Source organism: Mustela nivalis (genome assembly GCF_964662115.1).
Source record: "Mustela nivalis genome assembly, chromosome: 14".
Lineage (NCBI taxonomy): Eukaryota > Metazoa > Chordata > Mammalia > Carnivora > Mustelidae > Mustela > Mustela nivalis.
This window is the reverse complement of record NC_139033.1, coordinates 7,965,508-7,992,841: the sequence shown is the minus strand read 5'-3', so window position 1 is coordinate 7,992,841 and position 27,334 is coordinate 7,965,508. Positions and strand designations below refer to the sequence as shown.

The window sequence follows — 27,334 nt, the reverse complement described above, 5'->3', positions numbered from 1 at the left end:
TAATAAGCAGACACTTAAGGCCCTGATGCAGGGCCCAGCCCATGCGGGACAGCCCTCTCCGCTAATTGTCCATTGGCTGCCGCCCGCCGTCCTGCCGGCGTCTCTGGGCTCATTAGGAAAGGGAAGAGGGGGGTCTGGGAAGAGCCTCCTGCAGCTCCAGCGGGCTTCCGAGATTTTTATCACACTGGACAGCACAGTTACATTCATTCTGCTAAAGGAGGATCAAAACAAGGTCAGTCCTGTCCTGGGCGTCTCCCCTCCAGTCCTGCCTTAGAAAGGACACAGGAGGGGCGCCTGGGTGGCTCAGTGGGTTAAGCCGCTGCCTTCGGCTCAGGTCATGATCTCAGGGTCCTGGGATCGAGTCCCACATTGTGCTCTCTGCTCAGCAGGGAGCCTGCTTCCTTTCCTTTCTCTCTCTGCCTGCTTCTCTGCCTACTTGTGATCTCTCTCTGTCAAGTAAGTAAATAAAATCTTAAAGAAAAAAAAAAAAAGAAATTCAGACTCTTTGGATTTCTGTCCTTGTCTCCAAAATGGTGACGATGACGGCATCCCCTGCCTTTCGGAGGCAGGACAATGTTGTGGGGGCAAGCAGAGTGTGACAGCCAGGCAGCCAGGTTGGAATCCCTTCTCCTCCACAGACAAGCTGTGTGACCTGAGCAAGTGCTCAGACCTCTCTGTGCCTCTCTTTCCTTATCTCTACACCACTGATTACGATAGCGCCCCCTAAGAGAGTTGCTGGGAGGCTGAAGTAAGTTACCACAGTGCCCATGACCAGCGCCATATGCATTCACTTCTCTTAGAGTCTCAGAATGTTTTACGACTGAAATGAGGCAGAATGTGGAAAAGCACACTGGTAGAGAAGGTTGCGTTCAGTCATTGCCATTTCTCTGCGGGATGATTAGAAGACGTAATGGAGACTGGCTGGCTTCTCCCTAAATCCGCTTGGCTCTTCATGCCAGGCACCCAACTTGACCACAGTTCCCAGCGTCCCTTGCAGTCAGCGGGGGTGGGCACAGGATTGAATTTCGGAGCAGGAACCCGAGCAGATGTAGGATGTGGCACTTCCAAGCCTACTGGCCCTTATAAAAAACTCTCTCTCGGGACCCTCATCAAAATGAGCAAGAAACATTTGTTTTGAGTCAAGCCGCAGACATTCTGGAGTTGTTGCTGCTTTAGCTCCTGGTCCTCCCTAATACAGGGGACAGAATGTCCCAGGCCGGAAGGAAAGACAAACGGTAGGTTTCTATGGACCACTGTCATATTCTAGGAGGAGCACCAGGCCAAATGGCAGAAATGGCAGCTGCTTCAGCCAGTTAACTTGTATCTCCTGTGTGACCTTGGTCAAGCAACAGAAGCTCTCTGACTCTTTTGTCCCTGGGAAAGAGAGGCACATAGGAACTTTCTTCAAGAGGTGTTGTAAGGAAGACCTTGGGTGTGCATTAGTGACAGTGCCTAAAAGGACATGGTCAGGGCCTCCTACCTGCTCTTTCCAGCCCTCCCATAGATGGGGAGCAGCTCTTTGCTCCTCCAGGGCAGCTTTTACCCTCAGAGTAGCTCATGGTCCAATCCCAAACTGCCTTCTGCATCAGAGATGTCACTGGGGGCCAGGGGTCATGGCCCCAGGGACAAGTTGTATGATGAGGTGTGGGAAGGACCATCACTGGTCAGCCTCAGAGGCTGCCCTGGGCTGTCAGCTTCACCTAGGGATCAATCCCCTGTGACCCGGTAGTTCTCAGCTGGGCCAGATGGGAAGTTGTGGAGTCTGGACTTAATGGAACACGTGGTTCCTTCTTCCTGGAATGCTTCCCCCACCACTCTTCAACTGCCAAAATCTTGCCATCCTCAAGGATCAGAATAAAAGTCACCACCTCCAGGAAGCCCTCCTAGCTAAAGTAGATCTGCCAGTTGGCCTGTCTTACAGGATCAGTCTTTTTCTTCCATAAGAGTACTTACTGCAGTTTGGAATGTCATATTTATCACCCCATCCTCCAGATTGTAAGTACCTGGAGGGCAGGATCAGTATTTGTATGACATATTTTATTGGCAGCTGTTCAGTATTTCATGTGTTGGAACCAGAACAGGGACTGATGGTTGGTTGAATAATTGCGTGAAGGCCAGGCTTTGACACTTGCTAGCAGAATGCCTTGAGTAACAGCTTACTCAATCTTTGTGAGTTTGATTTAGAAACAATGACAAAAGTGCCTTATTATCATGAAAAATAAATAAATTTTAAAAAACTATCTACCCAGTGCCTGGCACACAGTAGGGACTCAATAGATATTCTTAGTATAGCTGCAGTGGTGCTGTTTGCTGTCTCTGGTCATGCTTCCGCAAAGCAGACCCCAAGAGGAGGACGGTTTAGCTCGGACGTGATTCTGGGAAGTGAGAGCAAAGGGTAAGTCATCAGTTTAAAACTGTTAAAGCCTAATTCCCTCTTCCTTGTGTGTGGGCAGGATCTAGTGGCTCACTTCTAATGAGAAGAGTAAAACAAAAGGGCTGGTGTGCGACTTCTGAGACTAATTCGTAAAAGGCATTTCCACTCCCAGCTTGGTCTCTGTCTCTTTTGGATGGCTTGCTCTTGGGAATCTGGCAACCATGTCAAGAGACACTTAAATTGTCCTATGGAAAGCCCTGAGTAGTGAGCAGTTGAGGCCTCCTGCCAAAGGCGTGGGAGTGAGCATGGTCCAGTCAAGCTTCAGATGACTGCGGCCTTGGCCAACAACTTGACTGCACGCCTTGTAAGAGAATCTGAGCTCTCTCGCAAAGGATCTGCAGAGCCACCCAGCTAAAGCCACATCTGAAAGTTTGCCCCACAGAAACCGTGAGATAGTAGGCAGTTGTTGCTTTAAGCTACTGCGTTTTGGGACCATCTGTTACGCAGCAATGGATAGCTGATACATTGCATTATGGAATAGCTTCCCCAAAGACCAAGTGGGAGCTCAGTCCTATAGGGAGCTCTGGGAGACAAAACACACTTTAGAGTTGTGCTCCATGAGGGGTGAAGAAGCTGGGACCCCCTCTTCAATGTCCTTCCATCATCTGTAGAGGGCTGCTCCCGAGAAACTAACACCCCAACATTGTAGCTGGCCCCTCACTGTGGCCAAAAGAAAGCCCTCAGGTGGAGAATCTTGGATGCTTCAAGTTAGCACCAGAGGAATGTACTAGAATAGTTGAGAGGATATTGGTGGGGTCCTGACAGGGTCTGTTGTAGTGGTATACATCCCAGATTTTTCATAGGTTCTCAAATTCCCAAATTTCTTCTTTTCCCATAAAGGTGAGCCATTAACAGTGTTTAAAGTGGCTTCATGGGTATACCTTTGAAAATGTTTTATAAAAAATAAATCCACAAATCAGAAGAATTTGGGGTTGAGGAAAGTAGAATTTTTTGTTTGTTTGCTTGCATCTTTAATCAACATAGTGATTCATGGCATGAAAACCAAATGCAAAGTAGCACCTTATTCTGACATTGAACGTAACACGGTACAATTAGGCAATGGGAGTCTCGGAAAATGGCATTTTTATAATACCTCGTAAAATATCTAATATCGAACTTCGTAAATTACATCAATGCCTTTGAACAAACATCGAGTTCTTTTTAATAAATAAAATGTTCAAAATTATTTCCTGGAAGTGCATTTTGGACATTAATAACTGGCTTCAAATGAAATTCTGTTTCACAGCGATAAGCAAATGTAATTGCTGCAAACTAAAACAATCTGTAAGGTTTACCTGCTCTAGAAAGGGAAGGAAATATTGAGCTAATGTAGCCATCAAGATATATAACCTGCTACTTCTTGAATAAACCAAATTCCATCCCTAAACACAGAGAGCTCAGAAATTCAGACCCAAGGACATAAATATAAGGTATTTCCTGGAATTAGTTTCATATGTTTTATACATTGCAGTTATCAATTGATCTGACACAACATCCTAGCCAGTTTTAAAATTACATATCGTGCATCAGAAAAATATACATTTTCATGGCATCTGGTACTTTGTGTTATCAAAAGCATAGAGTTATTTAGGTAGAAAAAAAATCAGTATTTCCACATCATTAAAAATATTAATTCCAATGGTATAAATCTCTGTCCTATTCTTTACACCAGAGGTCAGCAAACTATGGCCCATGGATCCAGTGCGGCCCACCACCTACTTTCACAGAGTGCAGAGGGTAAGAATGGCTTTACATTTTAAATGGTTGGGGGGAAAAAGCGGAAGAATGTTTTGCGGCATGTGAAAATTATATGAAATTCAAATTTCAGTGTCTGTAGGTAACGTCTGATTGAAAGTCAGCCACACCCATTCATTTGTATATTGTCTATGGTTGCTTTCACTGCAGTAACAAAGCTGAACTGTTGTGACAGAGAACTTAAGATCTCAAAATCTAAAATATTTACTATCAGGCCTTTTAGAGAACACATTTGCCAATCCCCGCTTGACACCATCCCCATCTCCACTCTCCACTTCACTAGGGACCATTTATTGCTCCGGCGTATTCCTGAGTATCTGCACCAGCCTAGCAAAGACTGATGTGGCCGCAGGGTGAACTATATTCATGGAAATCTCCAACCTGAGTTATTTATGGTCAGACAAGCAGAGTATGTTTTCTCTTCCTTCCCTGCCCCTGCCCCCAAATGTGTCTGAGTGAGTGAATGCCATAAATTACTTTCACTGTCTACTTCATATTAACCTCTGGAGGCACATATATGAATAAGCAGGAAGAACACACACTGTAGTAGGTAGGATGAGAAACTAATAAAATGCAAATCTTTTGGCCTTCCATGTCTATTACGATCATTTTACTAAGCTTGGTAGATCTAGCCTGGACCTCATTTACTCTACGTCACTTTAAATAGTGCTTCGATTATTTCAACTTTCTTTTTGAAAACTTTACTTTTAAAATTACACACCTATATAAGTTTTTTGGTAGGAGAATTTTAAACAACACAAATAGGTTAAAATGATATGTTCCCCAAGATAAAATACTGTTAATATTTTGCTGCCTTGTCTTCTGTGTATCTTTCCACGCATTTACGAGATCTTGAACCTGATGAGGACATTCTCTGTCCATCTACTGATGGACCATTTACAGCTTTGTAGTAATGCTTATATATGGAGTCCTTCAATTTATTTAACCATTCCCCAATTGCTGGACCTTTCAGTTATTTTCCGGTTCTTTTGTTGGTTGTTTTTTTGTTGTTGTTGTTGTTTTTTTTTTTGCCATGATAAATAATGCATAGATGAGCAAGTATCTTTAAAGCTAATTGTTAGATGCATCCATGAAAATGTTCCTGGGATACATCTGAAAGACGATACTGTTGTCCCCTAGCAGATACGTATTGCAAACACTGATACATATTATAAAACTGCCTTGAGAAAAGTCCTTCCCTTCAGCATTATGTGATAGTGCCAGTTACACACACACACAAACACACACACACACACACACACACGTTTATTCAGTATTTTTGAGGACCTACTATGTTTGAAGCACTTTCAAGCTACTAGAAATGTGGCCAAGAAAAAACACACACAATACCATCTGTAATATCTTTCAACATGTCTGTCCATCCAACCATCTTCCCTTCCTTCCTTCCTTCTTTCCTCAGTCTATCACTCATCCATCCACCTATCCGCGTATGTATGCATATGTGGATCCATCTGGCTATGTGTCCAAAAAAAAAAAAAAAAAAAATCACTTACCCCTTTCACTGCTCTCGCCTGCGACAGTCACCGGCACTTTCCCTCAGACTATTCCAGTGCCTTCTAACTAATTTTCTGTTCCCATCTGTGTTCCCCTTCTGTTCTATTCTTAACACAGAGGTCAGATTTATTCTGCTAAAACGTAAAATCCTGAGGCGCCTGGGTGGCTCAGTGGGTTAAAACCTCTGCCTTCAACTCAGGTCATGATCCCAGGGTATTGGGATCGAGCCCCGCATTAGGTTCTCTGCTCAGCAGGGAGCCTGCTTCCCCCTCTCTCTCTCTCTGCCTGCCTCTCTGCCTACTTGTGATCTCTGTCTGTCAAATAAATAAATAAAATTAAAAACAAAAACATAAAACCCTCTCATTTTCTACTCCAATCCTTCCAGTTGTTTTCACCACAGTCTTAGTAAAAGCCAAGTTTTTATTATGGCCCAATACCCCATATCTCAGACCTCATCTCATACTTCTCTCTGCTCCAGCCACACTGGCCCCACATTGCTCCTTGAACCTTCCAGGCACATTCATGCCTCGAGGACTTTGTACTTGTTATTCCTTTGTCTGGAATGTCCTTCTGTCAGATTTCCTTAGAGATTCCTCACTCCCTTAGGTCTTTGCTTTAATGTCCCTTTTTCAGGGAGGTCTTCTCTGATGATCCTGTTTAATAGATCCATTTTCTTCCCCAACATTTCTCTTTTTTTTTTTTATTAACATGTACTGTATTATTTGTTTCAGGGATACAGGTCTGTGATTCATCAGGCTTGCACAATTCACAGCACTCACCACAGCACATACCCTCCCCAATGACCATCACCCAGCCACCCCCTCTCTCTCACCCTCCTCCACGCCAGCAACCTTCAGTTTGTTTCTTGAGATTAAAAGTCTCTTATGGTTTGTGTCCCTCTCTGGTTTCATTTTGTTTCATTTTTCCCTCTACCCCAACATTTCTTATGTCACTTCTTTACCTTTTTTATTTCCTCTTTAGCACTTATCACCATTTAACATGTTATATATTTTATCTATTATCTCTTTCCTTCACCTGGATATAAACACCAATTGGTCAGGACTTACTGGATGGACGGATGGATGGGGAATGTGTGGATGGAAAATGGCGGATGAATGGATGGATGGATGAATGAAGGATGAAAAGACAGATGGAGAGATGGGTGGATGGATACTGGGAGGGTAGATGGGTGACAGTTGAATGGATAGGATAGAATATCCATAATATGTAAGTAAATATATCAAAATCTTGGGAAGGATCAATGACATTCTTGGTTTCACCTAGAGAGGGTTGACACAGCATGCTCCCTTTTCTCATTAAATTCAGCATTTGGAGTGACTCATTCTCTCCTCTCAAGAATCCAGGAGACAGACATTAATACATCCGATTTATAGAGGAAGAAACTGAAATTTAGAGAAGTTGCTACTCACCCAAGGTCAAATAGCTAGGAAGTAGCGGCACCAGTATTCCAAAATCCTATCTCATTTGAAATCTTCAGCATAAACACTGTAACCTGAGAATTGGAAAGAGTGTCTTCCAACTTCAAAGAAAATTCAGGGAAGAGGAAGGAAAATCTAAGTGAAAAGGAGGGCTGGACAAGGAAAGGAAAGGGAGGAAGAAAAGAAGGAGAAAACAAACAGCTTCTTCCTAATTACAAGGAATAGAAGCGGGGAAAGGAGATAATAAAGAGAACCACTGGCAAAGAGACAAAGATCTTTTTCTATAAGATGACTCTTCTATGACAAAATGGAAACTGTGCCTCCACAGACGTCATGTCCTTTCTCCAAGGCTGTGGTCATTTATCTGCTTGAGCTCTTGTTTTTTCCCTTGCTTTAAAGTGAAGTGCGCAAACACTCTCACTTCAAAGGGAAAAATCCCCATAAATGTCATTTTACTGCTGGCCCAGAAGAATAGCATCAGCAGACCCTGAGAGTGGGGTGGGGGGTGGGGACCCCAGGCATGTCCATGATTAAGACGGAGAGCAATCTCTGGCTGCCCCTTATAGAAAAAAGGGCAACCTCCAGTGAACCCAGCCAAGCCCAGCCCCGCAGAAGCTAAGCTCATGGCGCTGCCTGAATTCAAATCCCAAATATGCCTCCGGTTAGCTAGACAAGTCTCTCAACAATGCTGAGCCTTGGTTTATGCATCTGTAAGATGGGACTGATTTAATAGAGCCGCTGTAAGGGGTCATTGTGAGGATTTTTTAAATTAGCAAATGGGAAGTGCCTAGTGCAGTGCCTGGCACACAAGTCCCTAGCAGCTGGAAGCTGTCGTCTTTGGGCATGTCCTGCGTGGAAGGAGGTGGGTTTTATCGCCTGGTGTCTTCTTCCTTCTTCCTCTTCTTTTTTTTTTTTTTTTCAATTGATTTATTTTCAGAAAAACAGTATTCATTATTTTTTCACCACACCCAGTGCTCCATGCAATCCGTGCCCTCTATAATACCCACCACCTGGTACCCCAACCTCCCACACCCCCGCCACTTCAAACCCCTCAGATTGTTTTTCAGAGTCCATAGTCTCTCATGATTCACCTCCCCTTCCAATTTACCCCAACTCCCTTCTCCTCTCTAACACCCCTTGTCCTCCATGATATTTGTTATGCTCCACAAATAAGTGAAACCATATGATAATGGACTCTCTCTGCTTGACTTATCCTTCTTCCTCTTCTGGCAATGCAGGAAGTTAGTGTCTTTCCCATGAGGAAAGCCCAAGAGAATCACAGCAGCTCCCAAAAGAATGCTATTGGCTTACTAAGCCAACCTCCTACTAACAGACCTCTTGTGGGTGGGTTAAGCCACTGGATTCAGGTTTTCAATCATGTACAGTATTTGCATTCCTAGCTAATACAGACTTGAGACTGAGAAGTTCTTCTCCTTGGACCTGGAATCTCAACTCCAGCCAGCCTAGATGTATTTGAGAGTACTTCCAGACTGTGGAAAAATGTTGATTCCTGCTTTACCAATAGCAAGAAACTAGGCAAAACGACAGCCCAATGGTGCTTGAAACCAAGATGAATGCAACAAAGATAGAGCAGATTGTCTATCTGTTCTTGATGCCACTTCATTTGATCTTGCTTGTGTTATCCCAGAGACTTCAGTGATATGGCCTGGCCTGGTCTCTAACTTGCTCTAAGGAATTAGGAGAGTTGTAGATCTGCCTAAGCAAGATTGTTCAATGGAGACATCATTGAATGGATAGGTCATGGAGTGGATAGTGGTGACTGGCCAAGGGAAATTGGTATCATGGGGGAAAGGAAATCATGACTTCTCCCTTCCTCAACACCATGGTGGAATGGAGGTTGATTTTATTCAGGGGCCTGACAAGACCCTAACAGACTCAGCAGGATTGTCCAAACAATTTCCTTCCTCAACTAGCTCAGCTATAACAGGAAGTTCACAGATCTTTGGGTACCTCAACCCCATTTACATTGCTTGTCCAATTTCCCCCAAAGCTGAAGCACATATATATTTCAGATGAGTTTCTTTATACTCATGCTGTAGAGAAAATTCTTTCCACCATTACTGTCCTTAATAATTCACTCGTGAATGCATGGGGCGACTGACTGACTGATTCATTCCATTAACGTTTCTCGAGCACCTATTATAGGCCAGATTCTACATGGAATGGAATTTCAAGAATGACAAGTTTCTGCTTCAGTAAGGACACAACACTCTGGATTCCATTCTTTTCCTACACTAAACCTTCCTCAACATTCATCAGGGGAAACATCTTTTCAATCTTTCTAGTCCACAATTTATCACCTGGTTGAGATGTTTATTGCTTTTGCTTCAGGAGAATCTGATTGCTATTGTTCCAACAGTTTTTCTAAGTCACTCTACAAATGCATTAAAAAAAAATACCTTGGAAAGTGTACAGTTTTCATTGGAGAATTCTACAGAACTTCATTATGTTTTTACAGAGAGGAGAATGTATGGCATGGGATATATCACAAAACTTTTACAGTAGCTTTGGAAGATGGGGGACAAATTGCCTTGCTTAGGACATATGACCACACTACCACCTTGTGGTAATGTTGCATCTGAAGCCATTGAATAAAGATGGCAGAGTTACCCCAAACCTGAATTTCTGGCAAAACTCAGGAATTGGAAAGAGATTTTTCACAGATGAATCTAAACGGGGAAAAGAGCCCAGGTGGGACCATGTCTTGAGAATCTGTACAAATGCAGTTCAATACTCTTTAATTATCATCTCCAACTGCTATATTTATGGCCAATAATAACTGTTCACAGTTGTGAAGTTTACATATGAAAGCTTCTCATATACCTGACTTGAGATATGCATTACTTTTGCCCCCATTCCGCAGCTAAAAAAAAATGAGGCTCAAAGAGTTTATGGAACTGCTTAGGGTAGAGTCAGCAATGTAGAGAAACCAGGGTTCAAATCCACACCGTCTAATGCTTCAGTGCATACTCTCTGTATTTAGGAAGGGTGTCATTATTTTGTCGGGAGCCATATGAATTTGGAAATCAGCTGCAAGTGTCAATGTTATATCTGAGCACACTGCTATCAAGACAAGTACATAGATAAAGAACGAAATAAGTAGTATGTCACCATCATGTGAACATGTAGACTCCTACTGGTTGAGTATACACAGGACAAGATGGCCTTGGCTTAGGTCAGCTCAGATTCCACAGAAGCAGAGCCTGAGACAAGGATTCAGGTCAAGTGATTTATCAAGAGTATTCTCCAGAGAAACCTAGGCCAGGCTCAGAGAAGCAAGACAGGGAAGTGGAGGAAGTCAAACAAGAATGTGGTTTCTGGTGAAGCTAAGCTTCAACTTGATCTTATGGGCACTCTAATCTGTTAACAGCATTGCAGAATTGTCCCACCTCGAGAACAAACAGGCTTAACTTTCATACCCTAGGACAAGGTGGTCACTGGCTATGGGGACATTAACTCTGGAAAGGAACATAAACTCGCAGACCCCTTCAGGTAAGGTGGTTCCAGTTACCTAAAAGCAATTCTCTGAAGGTTTGAAAATATGAGCCATTAACAACAACACATACAACAGCTGGGAGATGGGCATATTTAACTGGCAAAAGGGACCCCAGGATATCTGGTAGGGTAAACCAAGAGCATCCCTTTTTCATTCTCTTTCTGCCACAAGGCTCTCACAAGATTCTTCAAATGTACCCACATATGTCTTCAAACGTACCTGCCCCAGGACCTTTGCACTTGTGGTTTCCTGTCTGGATGTTCATTTTGCTCACCTCCTTTAGTTCTTGGCCCACATGTTATTTTCTCAGTAAAGCCTTCTCCAACCATCCTATTTAAAACACACACACACACACACACACACACACACACCTTTTTCCACTTTTTCCTTGTGGCATTTATTACCATCTCACACATCCACAATTTATGTATTTGTTTTGTATACTATTTCCCTGAACTTGAATGGAGGGTCTGAGAGGGCAGGTGTTTTGGTTCATGTTGCTCACTGCTGGGTCCCTGGCCCCGAATACCACTACTGGGTATGTAGTACATGCTTCCAAAATACTTGTTGACTGAATGAATGAAGACGTGAATATTTATTGAAAACACTGCCCTTGTTCAATGAGAAAATACATTTGTTATAAAAACATATATATATATATATATATATATATATATATATATATACCCAATATGAGTTCAACTACACAAAATAAGTATGTGGCTATGCATAAGAGACTGGGAGGTAATTCAGCAAATTTAGTGGCAGTGGCATTAATGGCTATTATCTTCTCAGTACTTTTCTGCATGGCCCAGTTTTCCAACGTGGCTATGTATATATAATAATATGCTTTGGCAGGGAAGATGCTTCATTTCACTTTGTTGTAAAAAATAAGATTTGAGGGGCACTGGGGTGGCTCATTTGGTTGAGCGCCTGACTTTTAATTTTGGTTCAGGTCGTGATATCGGGGTCATGGGATCGAGCCCACCACGGGCTGTCTTCGCTCAGTGTGGGGTCTGCTTGAGGATTCCCTTCCTCTCCTTCTGCCCCTCCCCCTGTCCGTGCTCTCTCTCTCTCTAATAAATAAATCTTTTAAAGAAAAGTTTAAAGAAATAAGAATTGAAACATGAAGGACTTTTGATGGATTAATCATCTGGGTGATGATTCCCACAAGAGAAGAGACAGACGACATATAAATGACTAGTGTGATCTCACCCTGTCGTGTGGCATGAAGGTAGACACACTCACGTTCCACCGGGTTCAGGCACAATGTCTGGCTGAGACAGGTGCTCATGTATGGGAAGAGGAGAGGAAGGGAGGAAGCGAGAGACGGAGGAAGGCAGAGAAGCGGGGGAAGGATGGGGGTGAGGGGAGGAGGAAGGAAACCCATCAATCAAAATCCCACCCTCTATCAGGGATGAGGTCTGAAGGCTTTTGCCCCAGTTCCTACGTAGGGGGGCTGCCAAGGGCGGCCAGTCATTGGGTAGAGACAAGAGAAGCGATCATCCGTTGAGCTCTGGCTGTCAGATCCCCGAGGAAGCAACCAGGAGCCCCACAGTGTGGAGTCCTCTTGCCCAGTGGGACAGTCACATCAACGCCATCCATAGCACCTACCCATCCACACAATAAACTGATGGGACAGACGTTATTCACCCCAACTTGAAGATGCAAACACCGAGGCAATGAGAGAGGATAAACCACCTGTCCAAAGTCATACACTTCGGGCAAAGACCGATTTCACCTGATTCTCCCTCACCTGTTCTTGCCCACTCCTTCTGGGAGGGCATTTGGGTCTGAAAGCAGACCCTGGAAAGAGGGGGAGAGTCCAAGGCTGAGACACAGACCATCCAGACCAGAGGCCACGGACCTGGTTCTCTGGGCTCGGATGGCTAGCAGACGGCTTTGCATCTCCGGACCCCCGGGGAGTGAAATCGTCCATGTTCAAGAGACTGCAGTTCACCCAAGGTCAGAGTAATTGCGCATGATTAATGGTTGATCCTTCGTGAAAGCCCTGCACAAAAGCTCCAAACGGACTTAGTCGTAATTTCATACTTCTCCCAGTCCATTTAGAAGAGCAAGGCTTTATTTCCTCTCTGCACAGCTAAGAAATCAGAATCTTAGCTCTGGAAAAGAGCTTTTAAACCCCTGACTACCGGCCGTGGTTTCCCAGGGCCAGTAGCAGACATCACGGATGGACGTGTCTGGCTGTCTAGGCAACAGCGAAAGGAGGGGTCGTATTTGAAAGAGGGAACATTGGCGGAGTGCTCGCCTGCCTGCGATGTAGATGAGTTCCCTCAGTCCTCAGCCAGTCTGTGATGATCATCTCCATTTTTATAGGCACGGAAACTGAGGCAGGAGGGGATAAGTAGTTTCAGGCCATGCAGCTGGTAAGTGGGGGCAGCTGGGGTCTGAATCCTGGCAGTCTGGCTCCAGAAGCAGAGGTTAAGGAAGAGACATCTGGCTTCATGTTTCAAGACAACTCCAGCAGTTATCAAGCCCATCAACCCACTCTTCACCTGGTTGGTGAAATGTCTCCTTTGCAAGTAATGACCAACCCGCACCCACATGTCACCGCCCCAGCTGACTCCCCTCTGACAGCTCGCGTCACATTACCCACCTGTCCCCAACCCCAAGATGCGCACGAGGCACTCTCTCTTGCATTCCGTGTCCCAGGTGCAACAGGCTTTCCTGCCCTCCGTGCCTGGCATGTTGGGTGTGCCCTGCCTTTGCCCACTGCCCAAGCCCTCCTCACCCTTCTCGAACTAGGCTGAGCATGTCCCCCCACAAACGGGCAACGAACAGCTGAAGCCAAGTGATAAATCCGAGCTTCTTAATGGACCTCCCGAGCCCAGATGTGGCCCTCAGCCAGGCTTTTGCTTGACCACCTGATGCTTTAAAACAATTGAATGAGTCGCCCATATTTTCAAAGGCAGCAGATTTCACACTAAATCATGTGGAGTTCTGGTAGCTCTTAAAAAGCCAGAAGATCTGGAAACATGGACCTAAGATCCTACCCAGCAACAGTTAGTGGGCACATGCCCTTCGGAGTAGACATGGGTTCCTCAGATCATCAGAGTCCCCTCCACTCCCTGCCCCTGTCCGCTTCACTCCCGTAGCACACTCTGGCTCCCGTAGGTCTGGGAGTTTCAAGCCCTGCTCTGAAGATTCTGCAAAACGGGAGCTTGGGAGCAAGGAAAGGGCAGATTTGGGAAAGTGTTCTGAATCCAAATCTTCCTTCCCATTCTGCGGCCAGCTGCCTGCCTTTTCCACTGCAGGATAGATTACAGAATCAGTCAGATCATCAGTTCAGGAAATGCACTGATAAGAAAGCCATACTGTATTCCTTCACTTATTTCCCAAATAACTGTGTATCCCCTCCACATACAAGGAATTTTGTCTAAGTGACATACGGTTTGAGGAAGCTCCCAGAAGGCAGTCACTTCTAATTATTTAACTCTTCATCTTTTCTACAGAAGCCTTGAAAATGGAACTTCTCCATAATGCCTGCATCTCCACTCCTCCTGGTAAGGAATTTCGTGAATGGAGGGGTAAAGACATCTTTTGCTGGCTCTGGGTCTCCGCTAACACACACACCTCACTTTCATGTGTCCTCAGAGCAGGGGGCTCAGCAACAGGCCCCAGCCGCGGGTCTGGGCCTTCTGGTAAAGCCTAATTACAGCCTCCCAGGACTGTGCAGGAGGTGTGGGTCCCCTATCCCAAACCCAGCCTGACAACTTTTATTGGGGCTCAGGCTTTAACTGGAGATTTGAAAGAGCTGGGGGTTTTATTCAAGACAGCTGGAATGCTGATCCCCATGGGTAATCAGAGCCCAAGTCTCCAAAAGGAAAACAGTGGGTTCTCCAGACAGACCAGCTCGGGTCCTAGTGCCCCTGAGAGGGAGGGAGGAAGGAGGTGCTTCCCGGTTGCCCTCTGAGCTTTGAGCCCAGGCCTGTCATCTCCACAAAGAAGCAATAGCGAATCCATCAAGCCGAGGTGACCTGTCCATGCCACCACAGATCCCCCAGCCAGCCAGCCAGGTCCCCACAGCCCCAAGTGTGAACACCCCAGGCCCTCGCCTGTCTATTCTCACTGGCAGACTGAGGCAGCCTCTGACCGTGAACCAAGGAGTGGCAGTAACCTTTCTGCACTGGAAATAAGGCCTGTCCTCCAATATGGGTGGCAGGGCGCCTTCCAGATTCTTCCCTGGTTGGTCACTCGAGTCATCCAGAACTTAGATGGTTGCCACGGCAACCAGCCCTATATGGTTGATTTTGGTTTTAGTGTTTATAACCTTGTTCTCTACCCAAGAGGACGTAGGTGTGTTTGGGGAAGGGGTGAAGCTGGCCAAGGGAGCCACTTTAGCTTACTATCTTGATTCCCACCTTTTACTTTGGTCTCACAGCACAGTCTTGGTGAGAGTCCTATCATGGAGAGGACACGGCACAAGCTACTCAGAGGGCCTTTGAGGGTTTCTGAGACTTCCCTCCCATGTCCTCCTCACGAATGCCCTACCAAGTTTAGCCTGTGGGAGCTTCAAATTCCTGCTTACCTTCCCCTTTCCTCAAGTGCACTAACCCCTGCGAGTGGAAAGACAGAAGGACAGCCCGCCGGAAAGCTGGGGCCTTGGCTCCGTGGCTCCATGACTGTGCGGCCCTGGGAAATATATGTTCTTTTTCTGGGCCTCGGTTTACCTATCTTACAGTGAAGCAGGTGGACCAGAAGAAGAAATGGCAATGAGAGACCACCTGAAGCATTCACCTGAGAAGGGGATTAACAAATGAAAAATGCCACCCCCTCCCCCCACCCCCCAACCCCTACTTCCCTGTATGCCTGGTTGCCATCTTGCATAAAACACACGACAAGGTCTTATCTGCAGGTCCAGTTGGGGTTTCTTTGAGGTTAGTGAGATGTTAAAGTCACTGCAAAACACCTTCAAGGAAGACTCTTTCTAGTATTATTTAGATTATCTGCCTCCACCAGTCTCACCCATGCTGAACTGCTTTGTCTTCAACATCTCACATCTGACCAGATGTTTCCACAGCATGCCATTTCATTTTCATGCATGTGATTCTTTCTTTGCACTCTCCGTTTTCACTGGCTTCCATGAAATGTTTTAAAATTGTGTAATTACAGTCATAAGAAGGAGGAGATCCTAGTTTTGAGGGGTCTGCAAGCTCCCCCAAGTTCGGGCCCCTTTGAAAGAAAACCAAGTTACAGATAGAAAATGACACACAAAAATAGATACTGATCTCAAACAGGAGAAACTGCAAGTTTCCACCTTTACAAAAAGGGGAAAAGATGGCAAATATTATGAAACCCAGAGAAAAAGATCATGTTTTTATTCATTAACTACCTCTCGTAAGGCTGAAATACTTTTCTCTTGTAACTTCTGGCCACAAATTCTTAATTACTTCTTTATATGACAACCTTTTTGCAATGATATCTTCTATGGAAGGATTAGAGTAATTCATCATTTTCCTTAGCAGCGTTGATCAAGGTTTTAAAAAGTATTTGGAATATATTACACGTGCAACTTCTCACCATTTATGGGGGTCTGCACATGGCCACAGAAATGGATAAATCCTATTTTATATGATTTACTCAAATAAAAAAGAAGATCCAGGATATGTATATCTGTTAAAGCTACACTTTCTTTCTTTTTTTTTTTTAAGATTTTATTTATTTATTTGACAGACAGAGATCACAAGTAGGCAGAGAAGCAGGCAGAGAGAGAGGAAGGGAAGCAGGCTCCCTGCCAAGCAGAGAGCCTGATGCGGGGCTTGATCCCAGGACCCTGAGATCATGACCCGAGCTGAAGGCAGAGGCTTAATCCACTGAGCCACCCAGGTCCCCCAAGAAATTGAAATTTTAAAAAATTTTAAAAAGAAATCGTGATCTTTAAAAAGAAATCTGAACCTGCTGATCGTCTTTCTCTCAGGGCTTTGGAAGGAGTCTGAGCGGCGAGGGATTCTGAAGCTTAAGATGTAGAAGGCAGCCAGGTCTGGGACCCAACCTGACTGAAGTTTACTGAATATGGGCCTCAGGTGAGGAAGGCAGGAATGTTCAAGCATCTGAGACTTGTAAACTGCAAAGAGCCTTGGAGAACAGTATGTTTGTAGAGACAGCGGAAAAGGCCAGTTATTTGTTGGACCAATTAACCAGAGGATGGTAGAAAGTTCCTACTGTATTGCTAACATCTGATGAGCTGCTACTAGGTATCTAAGTTCTTTATGTAACAACACTTCAGAGACAGAGAAATTGAGGCTCAGAGGAGTGAAATATGTTCCAGAAATCTTTCAGATATTCTGTGAAGCTGGGATTCCAAAAAATGGTGCCTTTGTCTCCCCTGAAACATATGACCTTGATACGGGACTTTGGGCAATATAGCATTCCCTCTCTCTTTTTTACCGTTTGCAGCGTGGTGTAATATGACCCACCTTGAAGTCTTCCCTGAGGTTGTGCACATAAAAATAAGAATGAGACCAGGGAACAGAGAGTTCCTTTTCATTGTGAGACGCTATACGTATCTATCTGGGTCCAATCAGAAAACTGAAACCACTTAAAGGTCTCTCAAGCTGAGGGAGTTTGATAGAGGGACAGAGTTTGATAGACGGCCAAGAGGAGGGAGGGACTGTGAAGCAACCCAGAGCAGAAAAGGAAGCTCTTGCTCTCCTTGGCTGGAGGCAGAGCCAGACAAGGTCTCTTTGCCGGAGCCAGAAGCTGGGGCACCTGGGAGGTGGGAGAGCCCTGGCCAGGGCTGCCCCTGGGGCTGAGACAGCTGAGGAGGGGGTGCCTTGGAGGCAGGGACAGGGTAGAAATACCCCAGTTGCTCCCCTTCTCTGACTCTCCCGCCGTTGGGCAACCGTTCCTGGGAGGGTAGGAAGCCACACCACACCGATGCAAGATACTATTATTACAGGAGACAACTGCAGGCTCCCTATGAAGGAGAAGAGGCGGGCCAGACAGGATTCCAGAATCTGACGCCATCTTCCCTCACCCAAGTGGCTAGAACAAACAGGTGAGAACAGAGTCCACCAGCACACCTTACATGGCTGGATAAAATCTCCAGACTCCATGAAAACCATGCGGTGGAGGAGTAGATAAGAAAAGGAGAAGTGGGTAGTACAATCTGTTCTGCCTGAAACCGAGCATCAAAGGGACAGCTCTCCAAGGGCAGGATTTAGTTCCATCTTAAAATAGAGAGAAGCCTCAGGACAGGTGGGAATGGTCTGCCCCCATCCACAGGGGCCTCCGGTGAGAAGGCCTGTAGAGCTCACTCCCAGAGACCAGGAAGGACATTGTCCTTCTGGCTGCCTTGATCCATCAGAAACTGACAGTGCCTTATCCAGCAGTCAGCTGTCTCCTGCTTAAGGGCATCTGTGGGAGGAAGCAAGCAGCGCCAGCCAGAAGCCACTATTCCCACTTCTCCTTTCATCTGTGCCCTGACCTGGACTCTGTCTCAAGATGCAAGTGCAGCTCTAGAGATGCACTCTTGGCCTCTGAGCACCACTGCTCTTCCAGACCCGTGCTCATAAATGGCCTCTGAGTCTGGGACCGTCTGTCCCCTTCTGCCTCAGGGGACCCCCACACTTCCTGCTGTAGCCACGTGGACCACATTCGGCTCCTTGGGCTGAATGCCTTCTCCTCCCTGGGGTTGGAGCACCCTACAACTCCCTTTTGTCAGCTTAGCACCTCTCCACCGCTCAGTAAATGTCACCTCCTCAGGGAAGTCCTCTCTGACCACCTTCCTAAAGAGGTCTGTGTTTCATAGTACCTTGCACTGGTCCTACCTGTTATCTGCTGTTTTTACTACTCATGGAACTACCTAGACCAGGGGTGAGCAAACAACCACCAGTAAGCCAATCCAATCCACTGTCACTTCCTATAAATAAAGTTTTATTGGGACACAGGCATGTCCACTCATTTGCATACTGCCTCTGGCGGCGCTCACACTGCAAGGGCGGGGATGAGTTGCTGCAACCGAGACGTAATGGCCAGTGATTGTTCTAAATGCACATCCCCTAAAATTAGAATCTCTAGTCTTCTTTGTGTCTCTCGCTTGCCTTCAGAATAGCGTCCAAACACGTTAACGTTACATAATAAGCCCTGCCAGACCTGGTTGCTGCCCAGTTTGCAAAGCTGCAGATGTGGAAGTTTCAGGAGATGGGAATGAAGGACTCTGATACTTGCCAATCACTGGGTCATGTGAAGCACTGTGCTGGGTGTTTCATGCTTATACTGGTCCTGGCAGGTCCCCTATAAATGACTTGCTTATCTATTCACCCTAGATTTGGGGTTTATAGTGTTTATTGGTGTTCTCTGATATATATATATATATACACATATATATGTGTGTGTGTGTGTGTATATATATATATTTTAAAGATTTCATTTGCTTATTTATTTGACAGAGAGAGGAGAGAGCAGGTGTACAAGCAGGGGGAGAGCAAGCAGAGGAAGGAGGTGGCTCCCTGCTGACCAAGGAGCCCGATGTGGGACTTGACCCCAGGACCCCGAGGTCATGACCTGAGCCGAAAACCAACTGAGCCACCCAGCTGCCCTGTTCTCTGATTAATTTTCAGAAAATAGGGTCCACCATTTCTGTTCTATCGAAGGTTCAAACTAATTTCTTTTTAACTGATCACATTTTTTGTTGCTCCATCAGCAGACTGTGTGCCATTTTTACTGTGACCACTACATGCTGGTGTCTTATCTTGAAGACATTTTAAACTGAGGCAGCTGACTCTATTAATGGGTGAAACTCCAGATCCTCAAAACATGTTAAATTCTTTAAAATTAGGCTGAGGAACATGTGGTGAAAAACCGAAAATACGGCTTGAAAAAACTAGAAATTTACTTTGTCACATAATTTAGTCCAGAGGCAAGCAGTCCAGACTGATACGTCAGCTTTACAATCAACAGAGACCCAAGGTACTTTTCTCTTACTGGCTTACCTTTCTCGCTTCCCACCTCATAGTCCAAGACAGCTGCTTGACTCCATCCGTTATATCTGCATTCCACCCATACTGAAGGAGGAAGGGAAGAAAGAGAGACAAATTTCTTATTTCTGCTGTCTTTTTAGGACATTAATCATATAATATTACCTCTCAAATCTCAATGACCAGAGCCTCCATGGCCATACTTCAATGTAAGGGAAGCTGGGAAGCGGATTCTTTATTTCAGAGATCCAGTGCCCAGCTAAACATGGAGTTCTGTTACTAGCACAGACAGAGAGAGACATTTTATATGAAAACAAATCAAGACCAAACCTAGGCTAAAAACTTTGCGATGCACAATTGGGTTATTCTGTTTGATATTCCATTCACTTGTTCATTCATTCAACAAACATCTATGTATGCAGGAACTGGGCAAGATTCAGGATGCAAGAATTGAACAGAAATGGGAGAACAGATTGAGCCATTCCTGAGCTTCTTCTTAAGGGTTTTTTTTTTTTAATGATTTTTTCTTCCTAAGGTTATTTTAAATAAGGGGTATTTTAATGAACAATGCCATTTATCATGAGAGTGCATAGACAGGATTACAATAAAAACCAGCACCCCAACTAAAGAATGCTTAAAGCACAAAGTTCCCAGTCAACTGTAACATTCTAAACTCTTCAGGAGTCTCCAGGCTGGGCTGTCTAGAGCTCTTCCCCCCCGAGGAAACTCTACAGTGACCTGCTCAGACCCCTCCCACTGCATGTCCAAGGACAGAATCCAGCCCCAGGGCCTCAGAAAGGCAGAGATATATATGCCACGTCCAGAAGACCAAATCTAAGGGACAGAGCTGATGCCACTTGAAAGGAATCAGAGTAGACTCTCCAGAGATTAAGGAAATGACACTGACCAAGTTGCAAAGGGGAAAAGGGTGAGAAGTAGTACAGATTAAAGCAGCTGGGCCATCCATTATTTTGATTTGCCCCCCCCCTTTTTTTTTAATTTCAAAGAGAATTACAGGAGATGAATGAAGACTTCATTAGTCCCTGACAACTTCAGGAATATTCATCCGTCTTGCACTGGCAATGACACCAGTCTCTGTAGGGTTGGGGTAAAGAGAAGAGAAAGCTCTGGATGTGCTTCTGTGCCCCTGCCTCTCGCCTCTGGCCACTTTCCCTTTCATGCCTTTGTTTGACATAGAGGAAAGAATCATGAGGTGCTGAGTATCATTAACTTCCAAACACCTAGGAAATCAGTAGGAAAGTGCAAACACTGCGGACCCCAACCGTCTCCGCAAATGATCTGTCCAAAAGTCCTCCCCTCTCGAGATGAAAAGAAGGAATTTGGCAGGCTGACAGTCTCAGGGAGAGAGGACTGAGCGAACGGGAGGGGACAGGCAGAATAAATGAAAATATGATTGACTTCTTACCTCGGCCCAGCTCACACATGGTTCTGAGCATTTAATAAACAGGTTGACACTCCGAGTTCCCCTCATTAGGGGAACACGCAGACCTGGACTATCATAAATCAGAAAGCCAGGTTATCAAATCTTGTGATCTTTAACTGTGTCAGGGCGCCCTCCTGTCTGCTCCAATGGAGGCAGCAACCAGCAAGCTGCAAAGAATTAGCCGCTGTGCCATGATTTAATACACACGCCCCCGAAGGAGGAGGCGGGAGGCTAGGCCGGGCAGGGGAAGGTTGCCCAGGTACCCAGCACGAGCACAGCTGGTTTGGAGGTGCATGGTACTTGGAGGTCATGATGAACCAAGAAACAGACCTATGGGTTTGGTGAGACTGGCAGTGATTGGGGGAAATTGCTATGTGTTTTCGGATTTCCAAGCTGGAAGGGGTATTTAATCCCCTGGTTTGCCAGTTTAGATTCATGTCAGAATCAAAAAGAAAATGGGTAATTTCTAGGAAAGAGACATATCTCCTGCCCCCAACCCCGCAAATTGCATCCAAGAGCAATGAACGCACATGTCCATAAAAAAAGCTTACAAGAAAATGTTTGTGGGAGCTTCATTCATAACAGCCCCAAACTGGAACCAACCCAAATATCCTTTCAGCAGGAGAATGGATAAACACACTGTGGTACGTCCATACAGTGGAGTACTATTCAGTAATAAAAAGTGAACTCCTGATACATACGACATGAATGGATTCACGTAGACCCAAAGCTGAGCAAAAGAGGCCAGCACAGGGAAGTAGACACTGGGTGACTCCATTTATATGAACTTCAAGGACAGGTAACACCAATCTATGGCAACAGAAGTCGTAACAGTCATAGGATAGGGGGACCCAATTTGGGGAATACAGGAATTTTCTGGGGAGATGGAATATTCTATACCTTAATCTGGATTATGGTTATGGGATTGATTACATATACAAAAATTCATTAACCAGTACACTTATTACTTGCTTATTTCACTATGTATAAATTACATCCCAATAAAGTGCTGCAAAAACAAACACATGAATGAATGAATGCAGACTTTAGGACCTTTGCACATGCTATTCCCTTTGCCAGGAGTATACCCACCCCCTACAATATTTATTACATTGGCTCCATAACATCATTCAGGTCTTCACTTAATGTTCACATGTTCAGAGAGCTCAGGCATTCACTGTTGCATTGCTGTTTTTTTTTTTTTTAATTTGACTATGTATTCCTAATTATGCTCAGAAATTATCTTGTATATGTAATTGTTTATTGTCTGCCTCATCTTCCAGACCCATCACTATGAGCTGTGGTCTCCTAAAGAACGTCCTATCTGCTGTACTGACTACTTTTGCCATGTCTGTGTTTCCACCTGCCACCCACAATTCTATGCCCTGCTATTGACTCACAGTCACCTTGTTGGAGTACATCACCTTCCAACTTCTGGTTGAGTTTTAGCCAATGGGAAACCCTACTAGGAAACTGAAAGGAAAGGGAAGTGGGGCATTAGGGTGTCATCTCTATTCCAGGAGGTCACTAAAAGCTGGCTGCATCTCCAGATCAGTGGCTCTCAATTCGGGGTGGTGACATTACCTCCCAAGGGACATTTGGCAAAGTCTAGAGGATGTTGCCGGCCTCCTAGAGGTAGAGGCCAGGATTGCTGCTAATGCATAGAATCCTAAAGCCCCCCTCCACTCAACACAGAAGGATGCAGCTCTGAATATTAAGAGCAATGAGGTTAGGGAAGTCTGTTCTCAAGAAAGGTCCAGCTCTCCTAAGGAGGTCCTCCCTCCATAGCTGTCTCCCTCAAATTCAGGCAATACAGGTAACATTCCCCCTTCCTTCATGTCTAGAGGTTGGAAAAGCCTCAGTGCTGTTAGTTTGCAGGTGCCACACTGTCCTACATGCTTCTCTAATATCTTACCCACATCCTTGTCTTACCCCTTTTATGAAACTACTTAAAGGACCCTAAACAGAGTGGGCTATTCTGTTTCCTGATGGAACCCTGACAAATGCACCCTTTCCTCTCCAACAGCCAAGTGTCCAATAGCAATAAGCATCTGCTAAATCAGTTAATGAGTAAGTGATTAATTAAATGATTAATGAGCTCTCCCCAGGAGACCTGGATTTAGAAAGTCAAAGATAAATCTTAGAATTTATAACTTTTTAAAGATTTCCCAGGTGATTCTAAAACAATGCCTTTATGTATTAGTGGAGAAATCAGCCCGGATGGGGAACTACTTTTGGGGGTCACATTATTGTGAGTAGTAGACTGTGGTCCAGTTAAGTACCCAGGTCTGGACACTGATCGTCAATACCACCAGTCTGTTACTTTTCCTTGAATTTTTTTTTTTCCCCAGACCATTGGCAATGCCTTTGCCGTAATGCACATTCTGACGTCCACAGTCCCTGGATATCTAAGAGGATCATTTAATCTGTGAGGTTCTAATTCATCTACATATAGTTCTGAACATCCAGAGATGAAGATACAGCACCACAAAGGGGACAACAGCCCAAGGACAGATACTTCTTTTTTTTTTTTAAGGATTTTATTTATTTATTTGACAGAGATCATAAGTAGGCAGAGAGGCAGGCAGAGAGAGAGAGGAGGAAGCAGGCTCCCTGGTGAACAGAGAGCCTGATGTGGGGCTCGATCCCAGGACCCTGGGATCATGGCCTAAGCCAAAGGCAAAGGCTTTAAACCCATTGAGCCACCCAGGCACCCCGAGGACAGATGCTTCTGGCTCAGTCCAAGATTGTGCCACATCCAAGCTCCTTGACCAATTAAGATGCAGTTCCCTCACCTGGAAAACGGAGATGAGAATGCTCACTGCTCAGGTTTGTCCTGGGACAATGCCTATGAAGCATGTGGCCAGGTGCTGGGCGCAGGCTGAGATTTCAGACAGTGTGTGGTCCTGGCTAAGATGTGCTCCAGGCCAGTTTTCTGCAGTGTGTGTTCTAGAACTCTCAGAGTTCTCAATGGGACTCAATCAGGATGAATTGAATCTAAAAAAATAAGAGATTCGGTCCTTTACATTCTCAGCTAAAATGTGGACACTAAAAAAGCCAGTCCCAAGCCCCCAAGACTTAGGCTATAGGTTTTAATTGCTTACAATAGCTTTAAACCTGTAAAAAATACCCATTCTTTTGTGAGCTTAAGAGAACAAGATTTCCTCCAGGTTTTCTCAAAAGAGTAGAATGAGGATCTTACGTTTGCTCTTCTCTCTTCTTATGCTCAGATTAGAGTCTTCAACACCAGGGAACTATCAGATTTTCCACTCAGAGAGAATGGGTTGCAGGAAAAAAAGAAAAAAAAAAAAGGAAGAAAGCAAGCTTACTTCTGTCCCTCTGTCCCTCCATAACTTGGACTTGGACTTTGAAGATTTGATCATTGACTAGTCTAAGGAAAAACAAAAATGTGTGCTTCTAGTATGCCTTGTAATTTAGACTCAAGGAAGGACCAAAGGGATGGTGAGGATAAGGGTATATTCTCTTCAGTGGAGACTTGACTACAACGGCCCAGTACTCTCTAACTGAAGACTCAGAATGTTCATCTGCAGAATGGGGATATAGCAGCACCTAGCTTTTGAGTCCAAGGTAAGGACAGACTGATATAATTGCAGTAATAATTTTCCACCTACAAGTTTGCAGGCAACTTTCTTCAGTTAACACTCCACGTTGCCAATGTACATTGCCCTCAGGGACAATTCCTTAAATTTTTTCTTCCAATTATATAGTCAATATTGCTTACTATAGAAAATGTGAAAAGTATATTAAAAAAAGAAACAATAGAGAAAGCCAGCGTTGTGTGAAACTCCTCCCCCTGCCCTGCATCTCCACCCTAGCATCCTGAGATAATTACCACTAACATTAGGGGAGCTGTTCATGTTTCTCCCTATCCATTTTAAACTATTTTTAAAAATCCAACCTGCTGTTGAGATCAGCTATGCATCTGCAAATTTTAACCCAGCTCTAGCACGTTGGACTATAGGGATAGATAAGTGATTGAGCCTTTCTGGGTCTTGGACCCTTAATCTATAAAATGGTGTATTGGTTTCCTAGGGCGGCTGGAACAGATTTCACAAACTGAGGGGCCTTAAGAGAAGAGAAATCCATTCTCTCTGCATTCTGGAGGACAGACCCAAAATCAAGGTGCTAGCGGGGGTGTTCCTTCTGGAGGCTCTGAAGGAGAACCTGCTCAGTGCCTCCTCTGAGCTTCTGGTGGCTGCCACCAATCCATGTCTACATGTCCCTTGAATCTATCCTCTTTCTTCTCATGACCTTCACTCTCATGTCTGTTCTTGTGTTCTTATGAAGGGCCTTTGTCGTTAGATGTAGGGCCCACCCAGATAATTTAAGATGATTTTATGTCAGGATCCCTACTGTAATTATATCTGCAAGATTCCCTTTTCCAATAAGTTCACACACACCGGTTCCAGGTGGACCACCTCTTAGGGGGCCACCGTTTAACTCACTACAATTGGGACTGAGAACCCTTGCCTCCCAAAGTCACTGTGATAAACATGTTGAATGAGATCGTGTTTATGCAGTTCTTGGCACATGATAATGGTCGATAAATGCTGTGTATTAAGAATCTTTTCTGAAAGGCACTATTTCTCCTCCTTCTTTCTGGAGGAGTAAAGATATAAATAAACCTAAATGAATAATTTTGAGGTGCAAGTGGGTGCCAAAAAGGTGGTTTTCTTTCATTCTCTGAGAACTCTCTCTACTATCTTAAAGAAGAGAGTTTTGATATATTTATGCTCTGATTTTTCTCTCTCTCTTTTCCCTGGGGCCTCTCTCTTTTCTCTAGCTTTCTTTCCTCCAGACATTGCTCAGCAGGTTGACCATTTTATTGGAAAACACAAAGCTTCAGAAGGCAGAGATTCAACCAAATCAATTAGGTGAATTACATTTTATTTAGAGTGAAAAATCCACCATTCATTGTGACATGGAGCTTTTCATGCTTCTGTGACATTGAGGTTGAATAGAAAGTCTTTAGTCTTCATTATTTTAAAACATGGAGTTGTTCTTTTTTCTTTTTTTTTTGTTTAATTTGGTAGATGAAAATCAAGACCAATGAAAATGCTGAACGAGGAAGCTACTGCTCACTTCACAAAAAGATTTGTCCTTGACCAGATAACGCTCCTGATGCATTTCTGACAACAGTTGATTTATAAGAGGTGGATAATAATAGAGCAAGAAAAACAATGGAGTGGGGATGGAAAGAAGTGAGTTTTATTCTGGGCTGCGTTATCCTCAAGCTGTGTGGCGTCGTATGGTAAAGTAATTTCTCCATGTCTTCATGTTCCTACTGTCAAAGGAGGGAGAGGCTTGGAAGAAATGGCTGCCCAGGTGTAGCCCAGCTCTGACCCTTCTAGAGCTCATCCACCAAATGCCAATATTTCTCCATGCACCCTTCTAAAGATTTAAATTCAATCCCTTCACCAGTGGCCAAGAGGACCCTGGAGATAAGTGCAGCAACTTTTCTACAGGTGAAACACACGATGTTTCATGCATTGCATTGACTTGGAAACTTCCGTGTTTTTCATCTAAGAACGGGGAGTTCTGAAGCAAATGAGCACAACAGGGAATAAGCCATCCCACACAGGAAGCTGGGCAATGGTCTCAAGACAATACATTCACACAAGTCCCGAGGCTGTGCGTCCACTTGTCCAGTGGTACGATCTGAAGTGAAGTCCATGAAGGACCTTTGTGAACAGAAGATTTGGCTTTCCTCATGAAGGAGGAGTCGCTCAGAAAAGGGCCACATGTTATAATTTCTTGTCCCTCCTACCCTACTTTATACAAAATTGGTGCTTGAGGGGCACCTGGGTGGCTCAGTAGTTTAGGCCTCTGCCTTCAACTCAGATAATGATCTCAGGGTCCTGGGATTGAGCCCCGCATCGGGCTCTCTGCTCGGCAGGGAGCCTGCTTCCCTCTTTCTCTGTCTGACTCTCTGCCTACATGTGATGTCTCTCTCCCTCTCTGTCAAACAAATAAATAAGATCTTTAAAAAAAAAAAAAAAAAAAAAGAATTGGTGCTTAGCTAGGGCTCACTGACTCATTGGCTGTCAACTGCTCAGGGGGAACCAGGGGACAGATTATCTCCCAGAGTACACTGACCACAGGGAGGAAACTCCATGAAATCAGGTGGTAGGAGAAACTGTGTTTGGGGCTGACTCCCTTATAGGACTGGTTGGGCTGAGCAGCTGCCCCAGGTCCCCATGACCTGTCAATCTACTACTCGCCACTTAGCTCTTCCCTTTCGGGTCTTAGTTTCTTCATAGTCATCGGCCT

The 27,334-nt window shown here is 44.8% G+C and overlaps 1 long non-coding RNA gene across 1 annotated transcript; it reads left to right on the top strand.

The window, feature by feature from the left end:
• LOC309848258 lies at positions 1-27,017 on the top strand. The gene is made up of 5 exons (XR_014302927.1): positions 1-232; positions 4,107-4,171; positions 14,134-14,184; positions 16,599-16,704; positions 26,098-27,017. It is a non-coding gene; the product is annotated as an uncharacterized lncRNA (long non-coding RNA).
• Positions 27,018-27,334: the final 317 nt, after the last annotated feature.